Source organism: Hibiscus syriacus, unplaced genomic scaffold (genome assembly GCF_006381635.1).
Source record: "Hibiscus syriacus cultivar Baekdansim isolate YM2019G1 unplaced genomic scaffold, ASM638163v2 tig00001644_pilon, whole genome shotgun sequence".
NCBI lineage: Eukaryota > Viridiplantae > Streptophyta > Magnoliopsida > Malvales > Malvaceae > Hibiscus > Hibiscus syriacus.
The window spans coordinates 2683617-2695837 of record NW_024061878.1 but is presented as its reverse complement, the minus strand read 5'-3'; positions in this window follow the sequence as shown (position 1 = coordinate 2695837).

The following is a 12221-nucleotide window of genomic DNA, read 5'->3' as shown; positions in this document are numbered from 1 at the left end:
TAAGTTTTTCTCCTCATTTCTATTCTTATTTTTTTATCTTTCATTCTGTTTAAAAAGTTGATGTTGACTGTATGTTTTTTCGTAGTTACTTTTATTCTCTTCGAATTGATGCTTTTTTTCTCTTTATATGTTCAACCCTTTTATAGGGTTCTTTGAATCACCCTATGGATCAATTAATTGAGGGAAGCCTGGTGAGTCACCATAGGTATGGTAGTAACTCACCATAAGGAGACTGGGTGCATTAAATACACCCAGATCTGGCCGGTGGGCTGGCAGTTGCTTGGCAACAGTTGGATGGAACACTTGGAGGCAACGACAGTAGTGGGCTTATCCTCGATCTAAGGTGACGGTCGACATAACCCTAAGATTATGATGAAACCCTAGGGTTTCATCTAAAAGTATTACCTGGACCGTTGGATCAAGGCCACATCCAACGACTGAGAGCTGTAGCGGCTAGAGAGTTGAGATAAAAACCCTAACTGGGTTCTGGGCCTGGATCAGGTCTATTGTTGGGCTTCCGGGTTGTTAACTATAAATGGGTTGGCTTGTTATTGGGCTCCAAATTTTGTTGTTGGGCCTCTGGGTTGTCTTCGGATTTGGGCTTCTAGGTTCTTATAAATGGGCTTTGGGTTTGTTGTTTTGTAACTGGGCCTCCGATTTATATTTTTAGTCTGTAATGCAAATTTGAATTAATAATAATAATAATAAAAATAAAAGTAGAACAAAAAAAGGTTTCTACAGCTGTCCCTCCTTGTACATTCTTGTGTTAACAAAAGTAGGGCAAAGACACCATGACAACAAGTTTTTTTCTGGTTCTCCATTTCACTTTGAAACTTTACATTAAAGATGACGTTGCTTATATGTGGTGAGGAGTTCTGGTCATTTTTAGGTATATAGAGACAACACGGTTCCTACGCGATGAGGAAATCTGGTTATCTATGGGTGACGCGGCTCCTACGTGATGAGGAGATATGGTCGGTGGATGCCATTCTTTCTTCGTGATGAGGACATCTAGCCATCTTTAGGGATAATGAAGATAACACGATTCCTACACGATAAGGAAGTCTGTCTATCTGAGGATGACACGACTCTTACGTAATGAGGAAATCTAGTCGGTGGATGAATGATGAGGACGTCTAACCATCTTTAGGGATAATATAGATAACATGGTTCCTACGCGATGAAGAAGTATAGCTATCTAAGGATGATGTGGCTTCTAAGTGATGAGGAGATCTGGTCGATGGATGACATTGTTTCATCATGATGGAAACGTCTAACCATCTTTAGGGATAATGGAGATAACACGGTTCCTACGCGATGAGGAAGTCTGGCTATCTAAGGATGACATGGCTCCTACATGATGAGGAGATATGGTCGGTGGATGATATTGTTCCTTTGTGATGATGACGTATAACCATCTTTAGGGATAATGGAGATAATATGATTCATGCAATGAGGAAGTTTGGCTATCTAAGGATGACGTACTCCTACAAGATGAGAGATCTGGTCGGTGGATGACATTATCCCTTCATAATGAGGAAATCTAGCCATCTTTAGGGATAATGGTGATAACATGGTTCCTATGCGATGAGGAATTCTGGATATATAAGGATGACACGAATCCTACATGATGAGGAGATCTGATCCGTGGATGACATTGTTCTTCGTGATAAAGACGTCTGTCCATCTTTAGGGTTAATGGAGATAAAATAATTCTATAAGATGAGGTATTCTGGCAATCTAAGGATGACGCGGCTCCTATGTGATGAGGAGATGTGGTCGGTGGATACCATTGTTCATTCGTGATGAGGATGTCTTGTCATCTTTAGGGATAATAGAGATTACACGATTCCTACGTGATGAGGAAGTCTGGCTATCTAAGGATGACACGAATCCTATGTGATGAGGAGATCTGGTTGGTGGATGACATTATTCCTTCGTGATGGGGATGTCTGTCCATCTTTAGGGATAATGGAGATAACACGGTTCCTACGCAATAAGGAATTTTGGCTATCTAAGGATGACGCGACTCCTACTTGATGTTGAGATCTAGTCGATGGATGACATTGTTTCTTCATGTTGAGGCTGTCTGGCCGTCTTTAGGGATAATTGAGATAACACGCATCTTCTCCAATCTTGTTTCAGGGAGGCTTAAGATTGATTTTCTTCACTACTCTTCCGTAGAGATCATACTCGAGGTTGATTTGATTCGCTACTTTGATAGGAAGACCAAATCTGACTTAATTTACTTCATTGCTTTTCATAAATATCAAATCAAAAAGATTGACTTCTCTTCACGAGAAAGTCAAGGATTGACTCTACTGTGAAATCAAGAATAACAAAGGTTGACTTCTCTTTACGAGGAAGTCAAGTATTAACTCTACTGGGGATTCCTGAATAAAAAAGTTGAATTCTCTTCACGAGGAAGTCAATGATTGACTCTACTAGGGAGTCAAGGATAATAAAGATTGACTTCTCTTTACAAAGAAGTCAAGGATTGACTCTACTGGGGAGTCAGGGTTAATAAAGATTGACTTCTCTTCATTAGGAAATTAAAGATCGACTCTACTGGGAGTCAGGGATAATAAAGATTGACTTCTCTTCACGAGAATGTCAAAGATTACAAAGATTGAGTTTCTTATAAAAACAAGTTCCTAGAAAGCCACAATTGAAATCTTTAAGGAAACCAACTTAAGAGAGACAAAAATTCCTCAAAACATATACATTATTATGAGAATGATCAAAATTTATCATGTATGTATGAAATGATGTATGATGTAATGACAAATTAATGTATAAATACATGTTTTCTTGATCTATATTTTTGACTACATGAGCGATCTTCATCAATGTGCACTCTCGTAAGTCTCAATTGTGAGAATTTCTTCTTACCCCCAACAAATTCTTGCCCATGATAAGATTGGCTTTACCTAAACTAGTGTAGAAATCCAATAAAACTCTTATCTTTGAAAGGAAGATCTACCATCTTGGAATAGCAACGTATGTTCTATTTTGACTTTTGAAACACATCAAATGAAGGATATATCCTAATTCCTTTCATGCTCCATATCTAATAGGATCTTGAACAAAGCTATTTGTACCATATCATGTTGTGACAATTAACAACAACTCATCATTCAACCTTAGTTGGCTCTACTAGCTTCTTGCTATTAAAATTCCTTTTTCACTTTTAACCTCGGGGTTGTAGAAGGAAGCCTTTTTATTGGGTAATGGAAACACCACATAATCGCAACATTGGTTCAGCACCATAGTTATTGGTTTGTAAAACATTTGAAAACACTACATCATTTCCTATGGCTTTTGCCTAGGTTTTTAACCAAAGAACTCTTTGCATGATTTTCAGGGCTTTGTATGTCATTACAAGAACACCAAGAAACAAAGCTCAGTAGGAATATAAGTGGGATACTTTGGCTTGCTAACATTATTGCAGGTGAAATTTCTAGAATAATGCAATTATATGATGGTCAAAATGATCATATATGGTTAGTTATACTGTCATTTTTCACCATTTTCATTCTTTATACCTTTCTATCTCATTGAAATATTTACTCAATTCAATTATCTTTCTACAGGATGATATGGGCCTTCAACAATGCCTCAACATTAATACTTCTAGATGATATGGGCTTTCAAAATGTTCCAACATTATTTTATACTGGTATGGGTCTTCAAAATGCTCCAACATTTATTTCTTGTTGATATGAGCCTTAAAATGCCCCAACATTCTAAGTTGTAAGGATCGCTCTCAATGTCTGTTTGATATGAATATTATGATCCCTACAAGGTATGGTTTTGATAATGCCCCAATGTGGGTACTCATGGCTATTTCCATGCCCCAAATTTCTTAATCTTGAATGTTCTCATTCTGGTTCACTAAATAGCAATATTGTCAAATAGCTTGAGGGTTTCTCTTCATGTTACCATAGACACTTAAGAAGTGATCAATTCTTCTAACAAAATTGTCTTGCATTTTTTGTATGATCTAAGATATGTTCCTATTTCAAATGAGGTAATAATCATCTTCTTGACGGGTTATTAACAACGTCACACGAGAGTGTTACAAGTTATATCATCCAACCTGTTTGATCTCTCGACTTATGGAATGTTTCTTATTCTGCATCGCTTATTCTTTTTCTCCAATAGAGGTAGAATATGCATCATCTGTTTCAAGGACCTTTCTCATTTGAGATTGTCAAGTTTGACATTTTCTTCTCATTTCTTTTATTTTAGAAATTAAAGAATGAAAGAATCATGTAAAGTATTATCCCTTAATTCAGGCTCACAAACAAATCAAATTATAAACATGAGTTCACATAATATCAAAATAATCAACAACTGCTTAATGTTTTCAAAGTGTCAAAATTGATGGGTTGGTTTCAGGTTGGTTTTCCCTATTTTCTGAGGTTTTGGTCACCAAAGATGTTATTACCTCATGCCCCACTTTCTTGGCTTAGTATTTTAACCAGATGCGAACAAAATGACGTAACTAGCATATTCAATTACTAGATTTTCTAGAACACTTCTATTTCAGTTCTCTGAAATCTTCCATTTGTTCAAGCTTCGCAGACTTCTTTAGCATAAGTAATGTAGAGAACTTAGTCTAGATATAAAATCCCTGAGTGCTTGTGTGAGGTTAACTATAATAGGTGTTCCTCATTCTCTTAGTCCATCTTACTGAAAATCCTCATTAGATTTGCCATCATTTGGCTAGTTGAATTCAACTTTATTGTAATTTGCCTTTATTGGGCTAACTGAAGGATTCATATTATCACAAAGTCTTTGACTTGACAACCATAGTGGATCAAACACCGAACTATCGAGTACCCGAGTGAAGTCATGGTTTGAATACAATCTATTCATAAAGTCGAGGCTTTTGAGTTTGCTCTATAGCCAATTGCTTTGGTGGAATAGCTCAGCTTTATTGTATAATACATAATAATAATAAATCTATCAACATTTTTAGTATTCATATTAGAATTTTTTAACCTCATCGAGAAGAACCTATTATAACCTATGTGTCTTTGTTGATGGTCAGATAATCCTATATTTAGAATTCAGTTCTAGAACAACTGACCCATACTAAATCCATTTACTCCACCATTCCATTTGTTAAGATTAGGATCATCATTGAACGTCTTCAATAGAAGTGTAATCTTGTTGGTTTTGCAATGTCAATACACAATAGATGCCCCATGTTGTCTGCTCCTATACATATCTAAATATCAAACCTCTTGTTCATTTCCTTATAGAAGGAGAAGGCTATATTTGTAAGAGAAGGGTATGGTGCTTGAGTGTATCTTCTGGGGTTAAGGTCAAAGGTCCTTGTTTTATCAGTTTTCAATTTTGTCACTTTGTCAAAGATTTATAACTCTCATCACTTAAAGAGTTTTTAATTCATTTGATATTTAAAGAATTGTAGGATTGCAAATTTGATTCAATGCTCACCATATTTAAAGGATCACAAATTTATTTATATAACCTTACAAAAAGGGGAAAACAGATTCAAACAAGATGCTGCAAATGTGAGGTACAATACTTAGAAATCAATTTCCAGTGAGCAGAATGTAAAGTTACAAAATGAGAGGGATTACAGACGTGGTTTACCCATACACAAAATACATAGATAATCCCTCCCCAAAACGAAATCGTTTTGGGAGGATATAAATACCCCCAAAACCGACCTAAAAGGCCATTAAGCTTCATTTTCCTATTTTCTTTATCTCACTAAAAGAGAGAGGAGAGAAATCTCTCTGCCCTCTCTCTAAAACTCCTCGCTGGAGGGAAACCGACAGCCGACCGCTGTACTTCGGCACCGACGACCACCGCCCATGGTGGTAAGAATTCAACCAAAATACCCCAAATTAACCATCTCTTTCTCCTAAACCCAGATCCAACATTCGTTTTACCTAAACCTCTATTAATCAGCCTTGATCTAAAATGGTTACCTTCGAAAAATCGGGAGTTCCAGTGATGATTTGAAGGCCTCGACGAACAGGGTAAGGTTTTCTTCTTATTTCTCTTCTTTTTTTGTATCTTTCGTTCTGTTCGAATGGCTGTTGTTGGCTATATATTTTTTTTGCCGTTGCTTCAAATTTCTTCGAATATATGCTCCTTTTATTTCTCTTTGTAGGTTTTGCCCTTTTTAGGGTTCTTTGAATAACCTTATGGACCGATTATTTGAGAGAAGCCCGGTGAGTCATTGTAGCTATAGTGGTGACTCACCATAGGGCATCTGGGTGCATTAAATGCACCCAAATCTGCTGGATCTGGCCAGTGGGGAGGTATATGTGTGGCAACGGTTGGATGGAACACTTAGAGGTGACGACGGTAGTGGCTTATCCTCGATCTAAAGTGACTGCTGCCATAGTCCTAGGGTTTCATATGGAAACATCATTGGATCGTTGGATCAAAGACAGATCCAACGATGAGAGCTATGGCGGTTGGAGAGTTGAGATGAAAACCCTAACTGGGTTTTGGGCCTACTAAGTTATCTGGGCCTGGATCGGGTCTACTGTTGGTCTTCCGGATTGTTAACTGTAAATGGGTTAGCTTGTTATTGGGTTTCAGATTTTTTTGTTGGGCCTCTGGGTTATCTTCGGATTTGGGCATTCGGGTTCTTGTAAACGGCTTTAGGTTTACTATTTTGTAACTGGGCATCCGAATTATATTTTTGGCCTATAATGTAAATTTGAATTAATAATAATAATAAAAACAATAATAATCATAAAAATAAAAGTAGAACCTAATAAAACGGGTGTCTACAATTACCCCTCTTTACACATTCTTGTGTTAACAAGAATAGGGCAAAGACACCAACACAACAACTTATTTTCATAGATGCATGTAATATTACATTGTTATTTTAGTTGCACTAAGCTTGTGGACTCAACGTATGGAATGTGTTTCCATGCACATGTTAGTTAGTAGAGGATCGTTGAAGGAGCTTATCGCAATAGACCGTTCCAGACCAGATAACTTTCAGAGTATGTCTTGAGTATTTGTAGAGGGCATGTATTCTATAAGGATCTTATGCATTCAAGTCATAACTATATTTTGATTTTAAATTCTATGGTTGTATTGTACGTATTTTGTAAACTATTTCGATTTCGTAATATGATATGATGGATGATTTTGATATTTTAAACTGTTTTGAAAAGAAATTTTTGGGTTGACCATTTTGGTAGTTCTGTGTGGCATCGTAATCAATGGATCTTCGGGTTGGATTAGGTTAGGGTGTTACAGAATTGGCCAATTGAAAATTTTTCGCATGGAGAGAAATAATAGGATAATTTGCACAAGTATTTAGAATAGTTCAACTTTCTCAATTGAAGTCTACATTCTCAACCTTAACTCCACACTAAGGTTTCTAACAAATTCACTAATTTTTCTTTCTTTTTCTAAGCTTAGATTTTTCCTGCACAAATCCCTATCTTTTCAATGGATAAGATAAAACCAAACCCCTTTTACAAAAGAATAAAAAGATTGTAAACATAAAAAACCCTCACAAGGTAGGTGTTTACATAATTAAGCTCACAAAAACACTCTATGTACAAGAGAAAATGAAAAATAAGATTGAAAGAGCTTTTCTCTTGATGTTGATTACTTGGATAGGTTTTTAACCTTCTTTTTGTGTCCTTAACTTGTTTTATATGTTGTATTGTGTTTGTAGTCATTTCTAGCCGTTGGGGATTAATTTTCTAAAAAAATAAACTACCAGTACATGGCATATCAGTACTCGAGTGATAAGTATCAATAATGCCTTTAAGAAACTAGTTGTTTTTTACCTTTGGGCTGAGTGAGTATCGATACTGCAATGAGAGTATGATACCTCTCTTACCTTTGGTATCGATATTATAAGAACAATATCGGTACTTCTTACCAATATAAGTTATTTTGTGTTCAAATTCAAGTTTTATAAACTTTGAAATATTTTTAAAAACTTTGAATAAATTCGATCAAGTCCAAAAATATTTCTCCCTTAAATTTGTTATATCAAAATAGGTCCAATAGTCTCCCCCTTTTTGATATAACAAAACATTTGAAAATGGTTTTGGAAAAACTACCTTTTAATAAAATATTTAATGAAAAAGAGATACATTTTGGAAAATATTAAAGATCTGAGTTTTCATTCTTAAAATTGAATTTTTCAAACATAGTCTTCTCCCCTTTTTGTTATGTAAAATATAATTCAAACTTTTAGGTTAAAAAATAACAATGGAGAGTATGTAGAAATTTCAATCAAAAAAATCATTTGAAAAATCAAAGCTCCCTCTCAACAAATGCATTAAAAAATTGGCTCTAAAAGCTTGACACCTAAAAACTGTTAATTTCAACAAAGATGAACAAACATGTTAGTAACATATGAAATTAAATAAAACCATGTCTATTATACTTTATGAAATATTAACATGAAACAATAAAGTTCATATGCAAAATACTTTTTTAAAGTGTTTTGCATGGAAAAATTGATATCAATTGTTACAGAAATATCATTTGCAATAAAAGGCCTATGCATAAACATTTAAGTGTAAGGTCAAAATTCCAAGTCGTAAAAAATATTAAAAACATATTTGACCAAAAATCATTATAATGAACAAAAGGAAATAAACAAATCATTAAAACTTTAAAATGTTCACCATAACACATTTTAACATACATGAGATAGAAAAACAGCATATAATCATTTATGCTCAAAACTCATGTATGCATAAAACAAAATAGGCAACCAATATGTAAAAACAAAAACTTTAAATTTAGAGGTTACCCATTCCTTATCTTGTGTAGCTAGAGCATTTGAATTTCTTCATTTTTGTCATTATTGCTCCCACACACCTACAAGAGACATTTATTTACACTTTGGTATCCAAATTGCTTTGGATCATTGATTGTTATTTCTAATATTCCTTGTTCCCTTAGGAACTCATACTTGTCTAATTTTAAAAATGTTTTTTAAGTTCTAAAGAAAAGTATGTTCCATGTATCCATGAAAATGACAGTGTGAGCATTTTGCCATTTTTAAACATGATGAATTATTTTGAGAAATAATTTTTATTTTGTTATGCATTCAAACTTAACTTCCAAATCAATTTTTATTTTCTAAATCATTAATTTTGATTTTTGAAAACTCAAAATCATTTTTCAAAATTTCATTTTGTTTTTCAAAATCCATGTCTTCATCACTCCAAGTAGCCACAAATGCATTATTCTTACTTGATTCCTTATTCTTTAAGAAAGGACAATCATGGTTGACAAGTCTCGTTCTTTGGTATTTAATGCACACCGGAGGACCATTATTATTGCTCGATTCATGCTTCAGTTCCTTTCCTTTGCAAGACATGAATCTTGTGAATATTTTAAAGAGCTTATCTATCTCTTCATCTTTATCTACCTCTCATTGGTAGATTTGAAGGCGATTCCCACCTTTTTTCTTCTATTCTCTTCTAATTCATTATTCTTTTGGAGTTTCACCTTATGAGTGAGTAATTAACCGACGAGCTCATCGATGTTGTATAACTCCAAATCTTTGGCTTCTTCAATGATAGTTTCTTTGCTTTCCTAAGGTGTAGGAAATGAGGCAAGCATCTTTCTCACTTCTTCTTCATTGGGATAGACATTCCCAAAGTTCTTCAACTCATTTATTGTAATACCCCCAACCCGTACCCGACCCGGATACGAGTCCCAGGTGTCACATTGACTTTTCAAACTTTGACTCATGACAAAAACTCGAGAAAATTTAAAACTTTCATTAAAGTCAACGCGGTTTATTTAACTCAATCAATTAGTACATGCCAACTATATTCAATATACAGAATCCATCTAATTCAAGACATCTTTTCTGATCTGATCTTCGGTAACAAATAACTGACCTGTCTTTCTCCTCTTCACTTTTCTTCTAGCTTTCCGGAATCTACGTGTGAAATACTCACACGCGAAGTCGATGACTTAGTGAGCCATAAAAACATATAATTCCTACTAATGCATTCATAATCTATACTTACTATATCATACACAATCATGCATTCTGTCATGCAACCACTATCCACTTGTACACACACACCATTCACATATTCTTATCATATATCATTATAAGTAATTCAATTTAACAATTGATCTAGTACCTATTATATTATTTTTGTCATATAACACGCATATTATTTCTCAAGGAAGGACACATCACATCATATAATTCTTATAACAAGTTTCATAGCACAAAACATGTAAATCATATGTAAGGTATTTATTATTGTCTCTTTATTAGTCTTTTCTTTCTTTATCTTTTTGTCATATGTTCTTGCATATATTCCTCTTAACCAAGCTATATACACATCATCATATCACATATATCACTTCACACCATAAAGATTATAAACAAATTACATACTATCATGCAAGGTTCTTTTATATTATTTCCTTTATTAGCCCATGTACAAATCTGAGAACCAAAGATATGTGAGTCTATAGAGGTTGTGCACTAATGCTGTCACCACAACTCATATAAATTACACCGAAGTGCCACGTAGAATTTCACCGTAGTACCGCGTAGAAATGCACCGAAGTGCCATATAAGGTTGTCCCTAAGGACCACATATCATTCCTTCAGAATCATATACATATGCCAATGATCAAGTATGTTTCTCAAAAAACCTCACACATGTTCCAAGGAATACATATATGTCCCTAAGGACAGCGTAAACCCTCGACTCTTGGCATGGCAACTATACCCCTAACTCTCAAGACACATAACATGGGCATCTTCTTTTATACTTATCATTTCACATAACACATAGTTCACTTTCACATATCACGTAGCTTATATAACTTTTCGTGTCAATTTACATTTCTTGACACATTGCTTACATTATATTATTATGACTTCTCATAATTACATATACACATAATCTTATAGTTCATTCACATAGCTCATCATAAATTTTCATAAGATCACACCCATTCACGTAGTTCATTTCCATATAATTCACCTGTACCTATTTTGTTTCTCATATAATCGCATAGTCTTATAATATTTCATACTACCTCATACATCACTTCACCTAGATACATACTCAAATACTCATAATTATATAGTATTTAAATTATTCCTATTCACATTATTCATGGTCATATAGCTTCCATTCTCCATAAATCTTATAACTCTAATGCACAATTTCCCATAATTGATCATATCATTACTTACTTGTATCATTTATGGTTCTATTATTTATATAACCTTTGCACATATTTACCTAATTCAGTTTCACATACTTATCACATATGCAAGTCTTCTAATAAATTATCATCAAAAGCTCCTATAACATCTTCCTATACTTCATAGATATTTACCATATAATTGATCTTACATATCCCTATAACCAGTTCTATCAATATCTCCTAATATACATATATCTATTAATCTCATATTGTTCTATAGGTCAATGTTATTTAACTTATCTCACATTTTATTTAATCCCTTAAGTTGATTCCAACAATTCCCTTATATCTAAATCAGGTAATTTATATATTGTTCCATATTTTATGTCACTTTCTCTTGTTCACATAAGTCGTGGTTACTTTACATAATTTGTGATCCTATAACTTATATCCCATGTTCATATAGCTCATATAACAATTTTCCTATAATACATAAATCATTGTCATATAACACATATCATATAAATTCATACCATATAACATATAATACGAACAAAACATATTCACACAATATCAAACATAATCATACTTCTACTCCTACAATCATATTGGAAACAGACTTGTCGCAAGTCCAATTTGCATATACAATTCGTATATTATAATAATAATCACTCACATGGCCTCACTAGTCAATACCGATCTCTTATCTTTTCCTTGATCGATCTTACTTGCCAAATATTCCGGAATTGCTTTACGCTTAGAATCTACATAAATGTACATTTTAAGGCAATTATTATATACCTACACCTTGTAATTGGATATTAGCAACTTAAACGAACCTATTAAACCATTATTCACAACTTTCATTTAGAGGGGGAATCAGTTCCCTACTGTGGGGGAATCGGTTCCCCTATGACATTCTGGAATTTCTGGTTCGGTTGAGGGGGTATTGATTCCCCTTGAATGGGTACCAATTCCCATTGAATGGGTACCGATTCCCCTAGCCCAGAAATCTTGTTTTGAGCTCAAAAATCACTTCATTTTCTGCTCCA